The sequence below is a fragment of the Micropterus salmoides genome, unplaced genomic scaffold (genome assembly GCF_014851395.1).
Source record: "Micropterus salmoides isolate LMB-PRFRI ecotype aquatic unplaced genomic scaffold, ASM1485139v1 Ms_hic_scaffold_1, whole genome shotgun sequence".
Lineage (NCBI taxonomy): Eukaryota > Metazoa > Chordata > Actinopteri > Centrarchiformes > Centrarchidae > Micropterus > Micropterus salmoides.
Window position 1 is genome coordinate 27166228 of NW_024040040.1, and position 20215 is coordinate 27186442.

General features: G+C 40.6%; 1 long non-coding RNA gene across 1 annotated transcript; it reads right to left on the reverse strand.

Moving 5' to 3' along the window:
- Positions 1-6486: 6486 nt before the first annotated feature.
- On the reverse strand, positions 6487-7013 carry LOC119899689. The gene is made up of 2 exons (XR_005443891.1): positions 6772-7013; positions 6487-6677 (listed from the first exon to the last, which is right to left on the reverse strand). It is a non-coding gene; the product is annotated as an uncharacterized LOC119899689 (long non-coding RNA).
- Positions 7014-20215: the final 13202 nt, after the last annotated feature.

Here is a 20215-nt window from a genome sequence, read left to right on the forward strand (position 1 = left end):
CCTTTTGCACCTATGCAGGAACCAGGGGGATTAAAAGTACAGCTGTGTGTGCGTGTGTATGCAGACAACCTCAGCGATAGTTTTTGTATATGTCCCTCAGCAATGTATGGTCTTTCACCACCTGTCAGTATGTAGTAATACACACACACACACACACGTAACAGGCTCAGGCCTGGGTTACAGTGAAGGTGTGAATGGAAACCTTACAGTTCCCAAAGCAAACACCACCTGTCAAGTTCACACTAGCTGCTCATGTGTAGTATGTGTTCATCTATGGTTAAAGTGGCGCACACACACACACACACACACACACACACAGTTAAACCTCTATGTAGTGCGTGTCACAGAGGGAGTAAAGGCAGAGAAAGAGAACAGAGGAGGCTCTGTCAGTGTGCTGGTGTCAGCAATGATGGATGGGAAACAGGAACATATGGTTTGCTATTGTTACGCAGTAAATCCCCCTTTACTATTACCGTACTTTAACTGTTTGCTTGGTTTCCAGGTGCTGAGTTTCAGATAGGCCATGACTCACAATGCTATTGAAGATAGAGTGAAGGAAAATAACATGAGCCACCTGTGGCCCACTATAGAGCCAAGACTGTCAGCAATAAACAATTGCTGGGCAGCAGTGGCTGTGAAAACCTGGTGCCATTTCTAGAATTACGGTAATGGAATTGAACTGAAACAGTTTATTTAAGTTTATGACTGGGGCTAACACATTGGTAATATGTCAAAGTCAAGTGGTCGTCTTATGTGCATGTGTTCACTAGCAGAGATTTCACTCGGTTAAAGACTTAGCCTATAACATTACAAGTCACGGTGGATATTTTACAAGCACAACCAAGTCAAGGTAAAGCAGCATTGAACACACAGGGTGCAGATGTTGGTTTCGGTTGTTTGATAGGCTGCGTCATTAACAAGCCCATAAGCGGCTCACTTGCTGCCGTGATAACAGATCAAAATATGGAATAAAAGACGAGTTCTGTGTCTTTTATGTGCTTTGTGTTTAGCGGAGGAATGTGCGAAGCATATTTAAAATTTATAATGACTATGTTTGTGGTGATTATAACCTGCTTTCACCTGGCGGTATAATGTGTGGGGTTTTACAATCACAATGTCTGTCAGCCATCGCCGATGAACGATTGCATCGTCTATTGGCCCAACCCTAATGATGAAGGCAAAATGCAAACAGAATATAACATTCTGTAAATGGGTGAAGTCTAGACCATAATATGGCCTCCGTATTTTGTGGTAACAGGATCCCAATAAATAAGACAGAACTCTGTGATAGAGTCTCATTTCATTTGATACCAATGAGTTCCAATGAGGTCCACTCACATATGCTACATCTTCCTCTTCCTGGTCTTATTTGAGACCCAAAGTAAACATTTTGCTGTGATTTAGTTGCAATAAACGGATCAAACTGATAACTACAATATGATGCAGATTTGACATACAACATATGAACTGATGCTTTGTCAGGTCTGTCAATTTGTATTCTGAATGGGGTTCGGATCGATCAGGGTTGTGATAACTTGTTCACAGTAAAGTACAACAATAGCTGGAAAAAGAGACATATAACAGACATATTTTCTGAAATCACCAGGTAGTTCAACTTTTATTTCTTTCATTTCTCCAAGCAATGTCATGTTGTGTCCGGTTTTTATATAAATATGAAGTAGTAATCCAACAGAGCTCTTGGTGCCAACTGACGCTAACAACAACAGTGGAAGCTGAAACATGTAGTGGCTTGCTGCCAAGAAGTGTGAGTGAATAAATCAATGTTTCAATCCCAAAAATTTAAGTGAAAAGTTAATTTAATAAAAGCAGTGATCACTGAGCTCCTCCTGCGAGTAAACGCCGCAGTTGTCAGAGCATAATCCAGTCCGACTACGGGTGTTCATATGTCCAAAAGCTGCAGCGCTACTCCCAGCTCTTTCTTCCCCAGCTGCCCGTAGCTAAGCAGCTGTCTATCGGCGAAAACAATGCTCTGAAGCTGTCGGTGAAGCTGGCAGGCTATCGCGACACAGAGTCATGCAACTTTCTCACTAAAGTTGAGAATTTCAACTTGTGTCGCAGACAGTGCCCCTTCTGCACCGCCTGACAGGAAATTGCGTCTCAAGTCTATTTGCGTTGACTTTGTACACAACTGTGCCGCCCAGAAACCCTCAATATTTGGTTTGTTTGGTCACAGTTAGAGTCTGTATTTGCTGACCATTAGAGGAACTGCAGCTAAAGCACTTGGCATCTCAACATCATAAAATACAGCACATTCAGTATAGTACACTCCAGAAGGCTCCTCGGCGGCAAGGCGCCAGTTGCAGATGAGATGCTAAAGGCTCTGTACATTGTTGGGCTGTCTTGACACCATGAAACATTACTTTTCATCCTGATGTTAAGTTACTCTTTAAGTTGTTTAAGTTGTTATTAACTGTGATCTCTTTTGACTCATTTTTAATACAGAGGAATGTTAGATAGTGACTCACAGACTTGGGACATTTTTAGATTGTTTATTCACCCACCATGCTTTGCACATTCCAATTAAGAACTGTTGTAATAATATTGTAATGTATAGTACACTTTTTAGATATGGTTGCCTTTCTTGTGTAAAGTTTTGTCTTAGTAGCCAGACAGCTCAGGTTGTTTTAACTTTACTTTTTGTTTGGTTACGTAATATCCCTTTATGTTCTACTAGTAAAGATGAACCTTTAGCTTCCACACAACTAAACAAAGACACAGCTCAGAGCCTGACTAGGTTTTAAGAGAAGTTTAATGGACTCTTTCTAAACCAAAAGCTAACTTATAAGATGCTGGTGAAACAAAAAACACCATTTTTCTCTTTGTTTGACTGTTACGAGCAGGTCCAAGGCATCACAACCCTCAGGAAACCTTCCAGCATGCTGAATATCGTGTAGAAGGATTGAATGTTCTGAGGCCCACATCTGCTAATGTGTGTGTGGTATGCATGCTTAGTAAATACCTCCTTACATGTGCGTGCAGCACTCCAAAACAGCGATGTGGACATATGTACATACACATGGCCTTGATTCATTCTGAGGCGACTGTTGGGATCAGAGGGTGACCATTGCTTTTTTCTATTTACAGAGAGCAAACTGCAAATTAATTCTCAACTGTTACACAATATGTCACAAGAGCTGAAGTGTGATAGCAGTAATTGAGCAACTACAGAGAGTATATGCTGACCATGTCCCTGACTAATGACACCCTTACTTCATTAACGTATTTCTGGAGTAAAGTTGTGGTTTTCCCCTTTTACTGCATGCAATTTATGTATGTATGCAAATTAAAGAGTGATTTATGTCTGACCAATTGCATCCCCTTATCTTTGTGAGAGCCATGGCTTCTAACAAATACATATCTGAATGTTTTGTTGCTTTAGTTTTTAGCCATGCGTGTGGCATGGCTCTATGGATGGTATTGTCCGTCAGTCTGTTGGTCTGTCAGTCCACCACTTTGATTCAGACTAAAATATCTTAATGACTATTGGATTGATTGCCATGAAATTTTGTACGGGCATTCATGTCTCTGGTCATGAATACTCCAAATATCAGAAACAATACTCTGTGTACTACTAAACACTGCACTTGTGCCATGTGCCACTGAGATACAAAAATTACTAAATATAAAAATATTGTAAAAAGAATATGATTTTCATATTTGGTAAACAGAATTGAAGAGTTATTTATTTGTGGACGGACATTTACAGTCACCATGATTATATAATTGATCAGTCCTCCAGTGGTTGTTGATAGGAGGCCGTTCCATATCTATTGTAATGTGAAATTTAGATCTGATTCCATGCAGGTTTGTGTGAGAATATTTTGCAATTGTTAATTTTACTATACCATGTTGCTTTTCCACTCAAATGGTAAAATTTCAGGGGAACCAACAGTTCCTTGGTATACAGATATACAGCAATGCCAGCAAGGTTAGAATACAGGCTGTTATTTCAAAAGTTCCTCTACATCCTCAAGTAATAAAAACTGTAAGCTACACTAAATCAATATTTTTTGTAACAATGTAACAAATGACTATGTGTAATGTCATAGAGGTCACTTGTGATGAATCCACACAGAATTAGCAACAGATTCTGCATCTCATTGCAATGGTCTTATAGCCTAAATTTTACTGTTTTTGTTCAGTCTAATCTTTTAGGTGAAAAGCTCTGATCAATCTACTGTTCATTACTTGTCCAGCATCAAACAGCAGACAGACACAGTTAAGAGACTAACTGGTGAACATAGTGGAGAATTCAGCAGCTAAAGAGCCTTGGCAAATTGGTAGAGACCAAAACTGATGCCATATTTGCACTGCATGCTACAGTGTTGCTCTACTGGACTCATTTGAAACCGTTCCTTTATAGTTTTCCAGTGTCAAAAGTTGTGAGTAGTACCTGGTACTTTTTTGGTACCACCTCGGTCGAGGTTCCAAGTGAGCTGAGGGAAAACTGAGTATAAAACAAAGCATACAAAGCATACCGCTTATGCTTTGTTTTGTGTACTTATGCATACCACTTATTGGTCAGAGAGAATCATCACTAGAATCATCACTCGTGCGATCCACACATTCTGCACAAACCTGCCAATTTCAAGTAACTTACCATCGTTGGCACCGGCAATTTTTTTATTCACTCAACCCCCAAATTTTTTTTAAATGCCAGCCTGTTAATTAATGAATTGCAGACATTTGTTTGCTGATGAAAGGATCCTGCAAGAGTTCCTGTGTTTGTGTGTTAAGTTAAGAATCCTACCTATATTGAGAGGTTACTATCTGCAATTCAAAACTTTAGAAAAGTACCTGGTACCAAAAGCAAGTCAAGATCATTGCTAATGTTGATCCATGTCTGCAGGATGGTATAATAGGTTGACTGTTTTCCGAACTAAAATGTAGATGTGTGTGTGTGGGTCGAGGCAGCTGGTGCCTCAGCCTTCAACCCCTACAAAACTGTTTCAGCTTTATCATAACAGATGACATCAGCAGCCTGTCTGTTATATGTATTCAGTGTAGCAAATCATTCATCTAGCCACAGAGACTTTACCCTGTGTTTGAAAAAGATTTATAGAAAGACACTTTAAAGGCCTCAATTACTAGTTATTTGTGTGTGGCTATATTTAACTCACTACATATAAATAGGGAGGGTACTGCTGACTGCATATCTCTGAGGAAACATTCTAACCTAACGTAGTGTGTAGATTGTGGATGGTTGTGTTGAATTTATTTCTTACTTCTGCACTTATGCCTTAAAATCAATGTTATGAGGGCTACACAGCAGCCTGAGACAAAACAAATGAGCATGAGACTTTGAGCAACAACCCACATTAACTTTGTCGCTAATGTCTCCTTCTTATCTACAAGCATTGGCTTGCTGAATAAGCTACCAAACAATGTATCAGTTACACATATCGTATAACTGACACATCCCCAAATACCCTTTTTCTTCACTTTAGTTAAAATAAAATAGACTGTTACACATGGTCATTTTACCCAGTGTTCATATAAGAATATTGATTAGTGCAGCGTTCAGTTCAGATTCTGCAGGCAGCCATATCTACATCCTAACAATGACAGCCTTTTGCTGTTGGTTTGTGGGCATCTTCTTTTTATTTTTTTGTATAATCAACAATATTTATGGTAAACAGCTGTGCCCATATTGCCGTACTTACGCAACTAAGTACAGTTGCTGTGATGCTGCACCATTCCTTCCCAGCCAAACCCTGGTCTTCAGGGCTGCCCTCCACTGACACCACATAAGCTGTAATTTCCAGCTAAAACTGGCATGATCTAAACCACAAAAAAAAAAATCACAGTCAGAAACAACATTCAGATTGTGGTGAGAAGCTGTTGCCAGACCGATTTAACCCAGAAATAAACTAAAGACTCAATTTAGACAAGTTGTTTTTTTCACTCTGCATTTTTCTTTAGTTTATACCCTGTGGAGATCAGTTAGGGGTATGCAGTTTGGATGAGCAGAGAGACTGTCAGAAACCTATAACTCATTTTCCAGTGAAATATAGTCCGACCTCTATTTGAAGAGAAAACAGTGGTTTCACTAACAAAGACCATTGCAATAACATTTTATTATATATGATGGATAGAGGATGTAGGAGGGATGGATTAAAGGTCTGGAAGGAAGGATGAAGGATGAAGTTGTGAGGGTAGAGGGATGATGGGATGTGGGGATGTAGGGATGAGGGGGTAACAATAGAGAAATGAAAGGATAAGGGGCGGGTGAGGGAGAAAAATCAGGGTAGTGGATAGATGATGGAAGAGAAAGATGGAATGAGGGAAGTCGAGAATCAGTGGGGAAGCTGTCTTGTCACGTGCTCTGCTTCGGACAAAGGCCCCAGAAACAAAGTTTAAATGGAAAGATTTGTGTGGGCATTTCTAATATCGTTCGGATCATTGCGGATGTAGGTAAAGTGTCACAACAAGTGTCAGACCCAGGAATAGACTGGACACTAGAGCTGGTTCTCAGAGATTTATTGAACTAAAGAGCTGGTGGCGGCTGCGGGGATCAGGGCAGGCAGAGCAGGCAGAGCAGGCAGGCGAAGGAAGCTGATGGGGTCCAGGCAGAGAGGCAAACAGGTAAAAGGCAGGAGAGTGAGATCCAGGAGGCGGGGAAGGTGAGTTGGTCTCGGACGGGTCCGGTAGAGATCCTGAGCACAGGAAACACAGGTTAGTAGTCAGCTTAACAAACGGGCATAGTACAGGTATAATTCCTAATCAAGTGAGCTGGTAACCAAGACGTACTGAAACGACTTAACAATCCGGCGAGGACAGGATGTCAGGCCGCTGCTTAAATAGGGCAGGAACCCGAGGGAGTGCAAATCATGTGCAGGTGTGTGTAATCAGCTCCCCTCGCAGCCGACACGCCTCCCGGCAACCTGCAGGTCTACGAGAGAAAGGGAAAAGGGCCCAAAACCAAAACTGCAGCCACACCCAGGGAACAAAAAAAACAAACACAAGGCAGTCTTCCACATGTCAAGGTTAGGTTGCAGCGGGGGGGTGACATAAAGGATGCAGGAGAATGCCTGCCTCTGAAACAGAGGGTCTTGGAGGAAGCGTACCTGGCTACACTTGAGATTGCCATGTATAGGGTTTTATGTGCTTAGATACAAGTCTAGTTGAAAGGGGTAGATGGGTCGAGGTAGACCAGACGGTGAGTCTTGTTTCATTTAAAGTGGTAGATTAGAGTGTCTGAAAAATGGATGGAAATGTCAAACATGACAGAGATGGATGGTAGCTGAGGGTAGAAACTCTGAGCAGCACAGAAAGCCGTGAGAATGTTGTAGAAACATGGATTGTAAGACTTTGTTGATGTACGGGAACAGCCTGTGCCGAGCATTCTAAGTTGGATAGATAAGATATTTGGTCTTACTAAATATATATAGTCCAACATGGATGTGATTGACCTTGTCATCCAGATGGTGAACAAAATAATGGCAAAAGGCTTAAACCACCGTCAGTTCTGTGCATTGCTAGATGAGGTCAACAGCACATATTCGGTACTCCTGCTCCATAACAAAGTCCGGTGGCTGTTCAGAGGGGAAGTCCTGATACAGTTTGCTGCTTGTGTTAAACATGTGAAAACCTTCCTGCAAAGCAAAGACCAGACCTATTCAGAACTGGAAGATCACGATCAGCTGGAGAAGTTACACTTCATGGTGGACATTTCACCTCAACACACTTAACAAAAGTCTCCAGGAAAAGGGGAACATGGCCCAGCAGCTGCTGGAAGATGTTTTAGCATTTGAGCGCAAACTGACAGTGTTGGTGACAGATCTACAGAGAGGCACGCTTTCGCAGTTCCCCTCTCTGAGAGAGTTCAGAGAACACAACCACATCAACTGTGATTATTTTCAACGTGCGATCATTGGAATGCAAACTGGATTCATCCATCGTCAGCCGCTTATCCTGCGTGCAGGGTCGCGAGGGGCTGGAGCCAATCCCAGCTTACATAGGGCGAAAGGCAGGTTACACCCTGGACAAGTCGCCAGTCCAGGACATAGACCCATCCCTGTTAAACATGTCTGCATTCACTGGAGTAAGTCTGCCGAACTTGACATGGAACAAGCCGACATAGCCGACGAAGACATATGGCTATTTAAGTTCAAAGGCCTGACAGCTGATCTTGAAGATGTTGCCTATTAGAAGGCTATTTTCGCTCAAAACCACGAATGGAGCGACATTGAGAAACTTCCAAAACCCGACAAACTTGTGTTTGGAACATGGAATGTTATTTCCGACAGCTATGTCAACATGAAGAAATATACATTTGGAGTCCTGTCCATCTTTGGATCAACGTACTTGTGAGCGCAAGTTTTGTTAAGCATGAACTACATAAAGTCAAAATATCACTCCTGCCTCACAGATGAGAGCCTGCAGCCTTGCGTCAAGATTTAAGTTACATCTTGCAGCCCTGGTATCGAGAAGATGTGCACTGATGTTCAGAAACAAAAATCCCATTCAACTGGTGAGAAAGGAATGCTTTATCAGGTTGTTATTTTGCAACACATTATCTCTATTAGCAAGTTGTGATATCATTGGGTTTTATGCTCATCAGGTCAAGATCCCTCGCTGAGGACTGAACTTGACATTGTACTGTTCCAAACTGGCCTATTTTTCTACTTAACTACTATGTTGTATTAATTTTTAAATAGGGTACTTTTTATTTTATGCCATGCATTTGGCCTAATCTTTTCATTTGCACAAACACGGGGGAGGACTCAAACTGCAGCGATATAACTGTAAATTCAGGAAGGAGGAGGAAAATAAGGAGGAGAAAGTAATTTTGCTTCATAATAACTAACAGGTATGTATTAGAGGACTGCATTGAGATTGGGGTTCTGCAGATCCCTTGGGACCAGTGCAAATCTCACAGGAGTGGACAGTTTAAACTTTGCTGCAGGCAGGAGCGGGCGGTCTGGAACACACATTGCTGGAACGGTCAGTAATGGCGAGTCATGTCCGCCAGGCTGGAGCCCAGCCCCTGACCAGCTCTGCACCCTGCCTGCCTAGCTGTGGCTGCTATAGTGGATTGATCCACGGCCTCTGCACCTGCATTCCTGCTCTTGAGTACTGTGTCTCCCCCTCCTCTTCCCTGCTCATCTCCATACCAATATCCAGCGACTACTGAATTGTCCTTAGAAATAATTTTGATATAACAATTACAGTTTTTTCCAACTGCTTACACACAAAATGTCTATATGTCACACGATTTTTGGAATCTCTCACTCAAAGAGCAAAACCTCACCTCAAATCTCCAAAACCAGAAGCTATTTCTCAGCCTTTCACTCAGTTTTAAATGACTGAAATAGTTTTTTTCTTTTCAAAAACACTACACACAATTCACTACCTAAGACACAAAAATCTAACAGGATGTGACCTGCTTTCCTTTTCCAAACCCAATCAATCAAAATGCTACACTTCTTCACCAGGTCAGAGACCCACTCCTCACATGTGCAAACACTAATGGCTTAACTGATCACTAACCAGTCACTGCTTTAGTATACAGTAGACCTATACATAGGTCAAAGGTCAGATTACCTGTTTGAACAGTGAATGCCAACAATGGACAGAGAGTAAGGGGAGTAGGAGGGAGAGGCCAGGGAAGACAACTAGGACAAGTTCAAGTACGAAGAGTTGGAAGAGGAAGAGGAAGTGGAATAGGACGAGGGAAAAGAAGAGAAGGAAGGAGAGCCATCACTGATGAAATTAGGGCCGCACTTATTGATCACTTGATCAACCAGAGGTTGACAATGAAAGAAGCTGCACTGAGAGTCCAGCCCAACTTGAGTCACTTTACAGTGGAGTCCATAATTTGAACCTTCAGAAATTAGGTTGCAGCAATCTAATGGTTATTTCAGCAGCACAGTGTTGTAAAATAAGTTTTACAGTTTTTCTCGATTGCTAAGACACATTTCTTGAAAGCTGATCTCCTTTTCTCTAAACTGTGAACACAAAACCCAATTTTCAAGCTACATTCACAAAACCTCAGACTCTTCTTGCAAAACCAAACTTTCACCTCAAAACAGTTCAATCTATGCTCAAAACTGAACTATGTTGTCAAATCGTGCCCCGAGTCAATCAAAATTAAAAACACTACTGAACAGTCACTAAACACTAGGTAGAAAAATAGAAAACACAATGCTCAGGACATGAAGCTGGAGAAATAAATGTTTATTGTTCACTGTAGGCTAAATGCATGTTGCAAAACAAAAAAAACCTGTGCATTTAGCACTTGTACAAAAAGACAAAACAGAAATCTTGTGCATTTACACGTAGCACTTGTAAAAACAATCTTATGCGTTTGCCACTTGTGTACAGTAAGCCCATGTAAAAATAAAGTACAAAAATATACAAATGAGTGCATTACTCAGCCACAGCATCATGTCGCCGTACTGGGTCAGGCCACAGGACTTCATCCACATCGCAGGCCACATTTTGTCTGGCCAGGCAATGGGGGAAAAAACCCCTGGCATGCTGTATCCAGGCTTGGCATGCCTCCACACCCATGTCACCACAGGCAAGTCCCATGGCTTGCAGGAGATTTACCCTGGTGTAAGGGTGGCTCAACGACACTGCAGTGCAAAGCATAATCTATGATCAATACAATATAGTGTCTATTGTATAAGGAGCAGACCTGACACATAAAATAATGCAGTTTCTGTAATTCCACCTGGTATTATTTGATTCTGGGACATATTTGCTGTGTTTTGGTAGATGTGGTAGATTTGGTAGTGTGCTATGTCAGTGCATTTTTGTATTTTGAATTAGTGTTAATAAATTAGTGTTGGAGTTGTTGTGTGATTTTGAGCATTTGTTTGTTGTAGGTGTGTTGGTGCGTTGAGTTCAGGAAAATTGATAAAAGTATTGAAAAAATTGTCATATAATTGTCAATAGTAAAAAACTGTAAAAGATACTTTGTGTAGTTATTTCTTGGAAAGTCCGGACAATGGATGCCACTGTGTCCCGGCTGAAGTTTGGCTGTACTTGTTCACCAGCCTCTCTGTATGATAGCCCATGGTTTCTGACATGGTCTATGTTAGTAGCTCTTATTTCATCAGTTCCCCAAGCTCTGGCCCTTCTTTGAGCACCACCACATATTCTGAGTCCTCTCCCTCTACCTTATCCTCGTCCGGGCATTCCTCTCCCTTGTCCTAGCACTCATCTTCCAGGTTGAGATGTACTGAAACATATATTTACTTACAGTATACTGTGGTACAGTATATAGTATGTCATACAGTAATTGCTATCAACATTTACACACTGTACTGTCAAAAAAAGGTAATTACCTGTTCTCTTCTCTAAATCTTCGGATTATGGTGGACACAGTGAATCTACTGATGTTTGGTTGTACCCTTTGTCCAGCCTCCCTCATGCTCATACCATGGACAAGGACATGGTCAATCACAGTAGCTCTGATTTCATCAGATATTACTGTTCTTTGTCTTCACTGACCACCTCGACCTCCTCTCACACGAACTCTTCCTCTCAGATTTCTATCCATTGTAGGGCCTCAAAAACCAGTGCTCTCTGAATTTGCTTACTGTATATGTTCCCTCACATCATTAGCCACAAGTGTGATCAATTTTGAGTTGTTGTGATCAAGTGGTGACACCTGTGCTGACCATTATGCAGCACGGGTGCATCACAATGAAAATGTGTTGGCAAGTTGTGTCTAAACAGGTGAAAAGTGCTTATGGTTTTGCCAAAAGAGTGATTGATTCAATCAGTGGGTTCAGGCAACTGAGCATTTGGTTCAGACAATAGGGTTTAGTGTTTTAGCAATTGAGAATAACTGTAATTTTTGGCAATATAAGTAAAAATGATACTTTTGGTTTACACATGTTTATGGTTTCATTTTCTTGTCTACTGTATACAACGCTGTGCTACTGTTACACTGTTTTGCCAAATAAATACTTGCTGTTTCAAGACTGAAAACACACATCTTGTGGCTGTTCACGTACATGAGTGCCGGTGTAAACAGGAAGCAGATTATCTACTCTGCAGTTGTGGAAGATTTGGCGAAAGAAAAAAGTATCACTACAGACAAAGAACCACACCAGAGATGTTTTTGCGTGGAGCAACAACGAGGTGGAACCATTACTGAAAATACAGTTTTTTTTACGATCGCTATGACAATCCTTTCAAGACTTTTAACAATTTTCGTAAACTCTTAACACAGTTTGCACAACATCCGCTGTGTAGGCTATACAATTAACTCATTTCTTGGTGCTTTGACACAAAATGCATACAGTTTGCACAAATTTAAAATGCTTGAACTTCTTTTACACACAAGCTCAACCAGCCAAATTTACAAATGCTTCTACACTGTATGTCAGAACAGATAACATTATGTCTAAATTGATACCAGATTTTGAGTGTGTTAAGAACCAATTGGTTTTTCAGTATATAGAGAGGGTTTTGTGGGTAAAGAGGAATAAAGAAGAGTAGGTACAGAGTAGTAGCAAAGTTTATGGATGTGAGTAGCCCAATAGTAAGTTAGAAAGTTAGGTAATGCAAGTCCTCCACTAAGTTATAACATTATGTTCTAAACCTAACTTATAGGCTAAAGTCAAAGTGAAAAGCTTTTCATCGTGTGACTTGAAACATACATATATCCCCCTTATTTTATTGCATTGCTACTGAGAAAGAGCTGATTGGAGGTATGCAAATAGATCAATCACAGCTGATTCCCATTTAGGAAACACACTGAGGTGTTGAGGTTCTTTCAATTGCATGACCATATGGTATAAAAGATGACCTCTTTGGGCTGATCTCGCATGGAAAAGAAACAATATAGAGCAACACACAGAAAGTAAGTAAAATGCCTGCATGAGGGAGAGGAAGATGAGGGCTAGGACAAGGGAGAGGAGTCGGACAAGGCGAAGGGAGAGGAATGCCCGGACGAGGATAAGGTAGAGGTAGAGGAGTCAGAATGCGTGGAGGTGCTCAAAGAAGGGCTAACTGAACAGAGCTATGGTAACTGATTAAATAAGAGCAACTATCATAGATCATGTCACAAACCATGGGCTATCATACAGAGAGGCGGGTGAACGAGTGCAGCCAAATCTCAGGCGGGACACAGTGGCATCTATTATCCAGACTTTTCGAGAAACCAACAGGTAGGATTTTGTCTAAGGGCTCCTCCTACTGCAAAGTTTAAATAACTTTACCATTTATGGTAGTGACTATATGCCTCCGGTCCTCATATGTAACTGTATTTTGTCTCTCTAAGGATAAGGAATGACGATAAATGTGAGATTGGCCCCTACAACACAGACTGCCTTGTCCTGTTTTTAGAAGACCTGTATGAAAGACAGGTGCTAGAGGCAGAAAGGGGACAGGTGGGAGACCACTTGCCAATATATGTGATCACATGGGACAATGTGGCATTCCACCATTCCCGTGCAGTCACAACCTGGTTTGACACCCATCCGAGGGTGATGTCCCTTTTCCTTGCCCCTTACTCCCCTTTCCTCAACCCCATTGAGGAGTTTTTCTCAACCTGGAGATAATAATAATAATAATCCTTATTTGTAGAGCACTTTTCAAAAACAAGTTACAAAGTGCTTTAACAAGTGTAAAGAATAATACAAAAAAAAAGATAAGAGCATGAAAATTTAATATAAAATTAGTAAAATATAATAAAATAAAAGGGATAAAATAAAGTCAAATAAGATCGGGAAAAGCTCTCCTATAAAAGTATGTTTTAAGAAGGGACTTAAAAGAGTTCACTGACTCAGCCGACCTGATTTCCTCGGGCAGGCTGTTCCAGAGCCTCAGGGCCCTGACAGCAAACGCTCTGTCCCCTTTAGTTTTCAGTCGAGACTCTGGAACAGACAACAGACCTCTGCCCGAGGATCTCAAGGTACGTGCTGGTGCGTATGGGACTAAAAGGTCAGAAATATAACAAGGCGAGAGGCCATGAAGAGCTTTAAAAGTGATCAATAGAATTTTAAAGTCAATTCTAAAACATACTGGGAGCCAGTGTAATGAAGCTAAAATAGGAGTAATGTGGTCATATTTCTTTGTTCTGGTTAAAAGCCTGGCAGCTGAGTTCTGGACAGTCTGGAGTCGATCAATAGATTTTTGGGTTAAACAGGTGAAAAGGCTGTTGCAATAATCCAGGCGTGATGAGATGAAGGCGTGTAAAATGGTCTCGGTGTCCTTAAAAGTTAACATAGATCGAATTTTTGCTATATTTCTAAGTTGATAAAAACATGATTGAACAAGCTTTGTGGTGTGCTGCTCAGAATTTAAATTACTATCAAACCAAACACCAAGGTTCTTTGCCACAGGCTTAATGTGATTTACTAGGGAACCAGCAGATGGCAGTATTTGCCATCTGCTGAGACCCGATGACCAGGATTTCTGTTTTGTCTGAGTTCAGCTGGAGGAAATTATTTGACATCCATTTTTTAACTTCACAAAGGCAGTTGTTAAGTGAACTCAGCATTCCAGGGTCTGTGGATCCGACGGGCAAGTATATTTGTGTGTCATCAGCATAAATATGAAAAGAAATGCCATGTTTATGGATAATATGTCCAAGGGGAAGCAGATACAAGGAAAACAAAATGGGTCCTAAGACCGACCCCTGAGGCACACCATATTTAACTGGACAGAATGAAGAGACATAGTTGTTTACAGACACGCAAAACTTCCTATTTGACAGGTAGGATGAAAACCATTCTAGGGCAGTACCAGAGATCCCCACCCAGTGCCTCAGTCTGTCTAACATGATGTTGTGATCAATGGTGTCAAAAGCAGCGCTAAGGTCCAGGAGTACAAGGACTGAGCACATACCTTCATCTGCAGACATTAAAAGGTCATTGGTGACTTTAAGCAGGGCAGTCTCAGTGCTGTGGTACTTCCTAAAACCAGACTGAAACTTTTCAAATAATTTGTTATTTTCCAGCACAGTGAGCAGCTGTTTGGACACAATTCTTTCTAGAATCTTTGCAATAAAAGGGAGTTTTGAAATTGGTCTAAAATTATGTGGGAGGGAGGGATCTAAACCAGGTTTCTTTAAAAGTGGGTTCACGCAAGCCATTTTAAAATAATCAGGGACACAACCAGTAGATAGGGAGCTGTTGAAAACAGAGATCAAATGGGGCCCAACAGAATCTATTACTTTCAGTAAAAATTTTGTAGGTATTATATCAAGTGGGCCGGAGGACACTCTCATTTGTGATACTGTTTTTAAAAGCTCAGACAAGTCGATGGGATAAAACTGGTTAAAACTCTGTTGTTGCTGGTGAGGGACCTCTGAGTAAGAGGCCACGGGGGTAATAGAGGCTCTGATTGACACCACCTTATTGGTAAAATAAGATAAAAACAATTCACAGTCATCATTACTTCCAGCTGAGGCACAAGGAGGGGTTGGGTTTACCAGCTGATCCACAGTCTTAAACAGAAACCTGGGATTGTGTTTATGTGTAGTAATGAGTTCAGGAAAATAGTGTGTTCTTGCATCCTTAACCATTTTATTGTAGTTAATTAATAAATCCTTCAGACTGAGGTAATGGACTTGGAGACTGGATTTTTTCCAGATGGAGGGTTTATGATCATCGTGCACAGGACCAAATGTCCCTCCTATATGCAATGGATGCTGCATGCCAAGACATCACAGCTGAACACTGCCAGGGGTGGATAAGGCATGCCAAGAGATTCTTCCCAAGATGCCTTGCCAGAGAAGATATCAGGTGTGATCTGCCAAATGCAGAAGGCCGGGCAGATTAGAATATGACTTTTTTTTCTGTGGCATATTCTGTTTGAATATTTGGTATTGTCTCATACTGCAATATAATAATACTGTAATTTTTGTCCTGTTGTAAAATAGAGCCTTTACTGCAACAATCCCGTCTTTGTCTTCTCTTTTTTTTGCATGCATTTACTAAACTCACCAAAACAAAAATTTTGAGAGGCTCAACGACACTGCAGTGCAAAGCATAATCTATGATCAATACAATATAGTGTCTATTGCATAAGGAGCAGACCTGACACATAAAATAATGCAGTTTCTGTAATTCCACCTGGTATTATTTGATTCTGGGACATATTTGCTGTGTTTTGGTAGATGTGGTAGATTTGGTAGTGTGCTATGTCAGTGCATTTTTGTATTTTGAATTAGTGTTAATAAATTAGTGTTGGAGTTGTTGTGTGATTTTGAGCATGAAATTAATTGTTTTACCAGTTGTTTGTTGTAGGTGTGTTGGTGCGTTGAGTTCAGGAAAATTGATAAAAGTATTGAAAAAATTGTCATATAATTGTCAATAGTAAAAAACTGTAAAAGATACTTTGTGTAGTTATTTCTTGGAAAGTCCGGACAATGGATGCCACTGTGTCCCGGCTGAAGTTTGGCTGTACTTGTTCACCAGCCTCTCTGTATGATAGCCCATGGTTTCTGACATGGTCTATGTTAGTAGCTCTTATTTCATCAGTTCCCCAAGCTCTGGCCCTTCTTTGAGCACCACCACATATTCTGAGTCCTCTACCTCAACCTTATCCTTGTCCCACTCCTCTCCCTTGTCCTGGTACTCGTGTTCCTCTCCCTCATGCAGGCATTTTCCTTTCCACACAAGATCAGCCCAAAGAGCTCCTCTTTTACTGTATACCATATGGTCACGCGACTGAAAGAACCTCAACACGTGAGTGTGTTTCCTAGATGGGAATGTCATTGATCTATTTGCATAACTCCAATCAGCTGTTTCTCAGTAGTAATGGGATAAAATAAAGGGGATATATTTGTATTTCAAGTCACAATATGAAAAGCACTTCACTTTGACTTTAGCCTATAAGTTAGGTTTAGAACATGATGTTTTCTGTTCTGACACAGTGTGAAAGTAAAAATCCATTGTTGTGATCTTGGTGAGCTTGTGTGTAAAAGAAATTCAAGCATTTTAAATTTGTGTTGACTGTATGCATTTTGTGTCAGAGCAACACGAAATGTGTTAATTAATTGAAAACTGTGTTAAGAGTTTAGGAAAATTGTTTAAAGTATTGAAAGTATTGTCAACGTACAGCATCAATGGGGTAAATACCTAGGGATGTGGTAGTTTGTTTCACCATTGTGTTGTTTGTTGGAGGAGAGAAGTGGCCAAGAAGGAACGTAAAAGTATTTGACAGTATTTTTACATATTTTGAACCAAAAGCCACATAGGTTGGATTATTTGTTGATCACTGGCTGCAATTTCATGTTGCTAATAAAGCTTTTACTTGCACATTCTATCAAATACAGATGACATTTTTACATAGTTTGTTGCCAAAAATGCACTCATTTGACCTTCAAGCCAAAAATATAGGGTGGTTTACAGTAAAAGGTAACTGAATCGATTCATTTTGATTGAACATTGTCTACTGTATGCAGGTAGAGCTGAAACATGAAAAGTAATGCAGTTTCAGTAATGCCATCAACTGTTAGTATTTAGAAAGTTGTTGTGCAATGATTGATTGATCTGTTCCTATTGGAAAGAAAACGTGCTAATGTAGAGAACGTTTTTTTGCATTTTAAAATGTCAAGTATGTGTTTAAAGAACAAAATGTGGTTTTGAGCAGAACATTTTCTTTTTGGCTAATTGTGTGAGGTAGGTGTCACGATGGGTGGTGTGGAGGCAGGTTGGAGGACCCAAATTCAGGACACAGAGCGGAGCAGGTATAGTTCAACGGGGGTTTATTGAGGGAAAACAAACAAAAGGTGAGCACACTTACTGACAGAGTGGCTGGTTAACAGAGTCCAAAAAAACAAGGTGATCCTAACAGAAATCCAAAGGTACAGGGTGACAAGACAAGCAAGGCTAGTTACAGGCAGGCAGAGAGTACACGCACGACAGACTGGGGGGTAACATGAACAATGACCGGACAAAGACAAGACAGAAACACCAGGTATATACACACAGGGACTAACGAGCAGGGCGGGAGCAACACAGGTGAGAGAGAGAGAGAGAGAGAGAGAGAGAGAGAGAGAGAGAGAGAGAGAGAGAGAGAGAGAGAGAGAGAGAGAGAGAGCGCAGGGGAAAACAGAGACTTGACATGAGAAGCTCATGAGATCTGGGGCAGAGTGAATAAGCAACAACACAGAAATGCACACGTTACAAAATATCAGAACACAGAACTAGAACACAGTACAGAGCTTAACAGAGAACACAAGACCCGGAGTAAACGCTAAAGACATGAACTAAAGTACAAGACTAAGAACATGACATGGAATCAAAGACCAACTAAATAACAGATAATGAACTGACCACACAATAACTCAGAGGACCTCAAAACACAACAGACTATATAACAGATACTGGACACTAGACAGGACAGAACCCAAAACTCAACATACTAAGGCAGATACTAAACTCAAAAGTGCAACACAAAGGATGGCCAACCGGCAGAGCGTGACAGTAGGTGTGTTGCTGTAGTACAGTCATCCATCCATCGTCAACCGCTTATCCTGCGTACAGGGTCGTGGGGGACTGGAGCCAATCCCAGCTGACATCGAGCGTCGCCAGGTAGAACAGTCAATAAAGTGAAAATATGTTATTTGTTTTTATATGTTTTTCTCAGTCGCTTAACATTTGCAAAACAGTAGGTGCATTTCTCTAATCAGATCATACAAACAGTACTACGCAGTGGATTGCCTGCAAAAGCCTGTAACTTGTTCAAAATCCTTAGTCTATCTCTCAAAATTAAATCTTTATATCAGTGAACATGTCAGTGCCATCAGAATGACAAGTCCTTGTGTCATTGTTTAAGAACAAGATAGTCAAAATGTTTAGCCATGTTGTGAATTTATCAGTGTACTGTAAAATGCACAAGGCTGCACCTTTTCTGTATGGCATGTATCAATGTCAACAGTACAAAGTTATACATTGCCAGAGAATGGACAAGATTCACATTTGCGCCTTTACTGTTTTTTAGGGCTGACCCCGAATAGTCGAAGATTCGATACTTCGATGGGCGGAGCCTGATTCGACTGTCAATCTCACAGTCCAACCTTCACAGTGAAACAAGGATCATGCCATTTTGGCGATATGGGGGTGCTCAACGTCTGATTTTACATAGAACTACCAGTTTTCTCCCAATAAATTAATATACTGCCTATTACAATATACATTTCAATGTTTAATGCTGTAAATAAACATGTAAAAAGAAAAAAACTTTCAATAAATGTTTTTAAAGTGCGTAAATAAATCCAAAATTGTAACCCTAACCCTGGGGCGTCAGTGCGCATGTGTAGGCGTAGCGTGTATGTGGTGGCGGAAGAGGTGTTGTGCCGAGGTATTCGCACCTCGCGGGACTTTCAGATAATTTATCACCGTTGATTAACCACACAAAGAATATTTTATCATTTTTAAATTGCTGGCTACTTGAAATAGACCCGCGAGGAAACGCGACATGCACGCAGTTGACGGCAGCACGGCATGCAGGCAAGACAGGTGAGAGAAAGAGAATAAGGGGTCATCAAAAAGCCTCAGTTTAGCAGGAAATTTAAAGTGTAAGTTGAATGAATGGAAACTGCAGATCTACAGCTTCTCAAGATTACAGTTTTTTTCAATTGCTAACCTGCATTGGTCAAAACTGAAGTCACATTGTCAAAACTCTTCACACACAATCAGCGCAACAGAACTGTATGTGGACCAAACTGTGAATCACTTGTCATTGCTTTCGCACAAAATGCATTCAATGACCCCTTTCTCCAAAATTCATGAACTCTTTTCTCATTACTACTTCACCGCCTGCAAAACACTGTATATCTGCAGCACATTTTTCAAATGCTAACACACTGTGTCCAAAACTGTTAAAAAACAAAATGTTTGCAAATTTCCTGCATTTTTGCTGTAGCTGGACAGATATATATAGAAAATCTTTGCAGAATTTACATCCATTTTATGTTTTATAGAAATATGTGGTTTTACTGTAAAACTGCAAGCTGAGTGTAAAGCAACAAATGTGCTTGTATTTTAGCAGAATTGGTTCAAGGGGATGGTGCATCAATTACAGACTGTGGTCATTGGTGATCACAACTGAAATAAAGTGTATTGCAGCACTGAAATGTCAGGAACTTCTTTTTTTCACAAGTAAATTACTGAATGTAGTTCTGATTCATTCTTGTAACATATACTATAGTACACTCAATAAAGTGAAAATATGTTACAGGTTTCTTCCATTTTTTCTCAGTCGCTTTTTTTTGTACATTTGG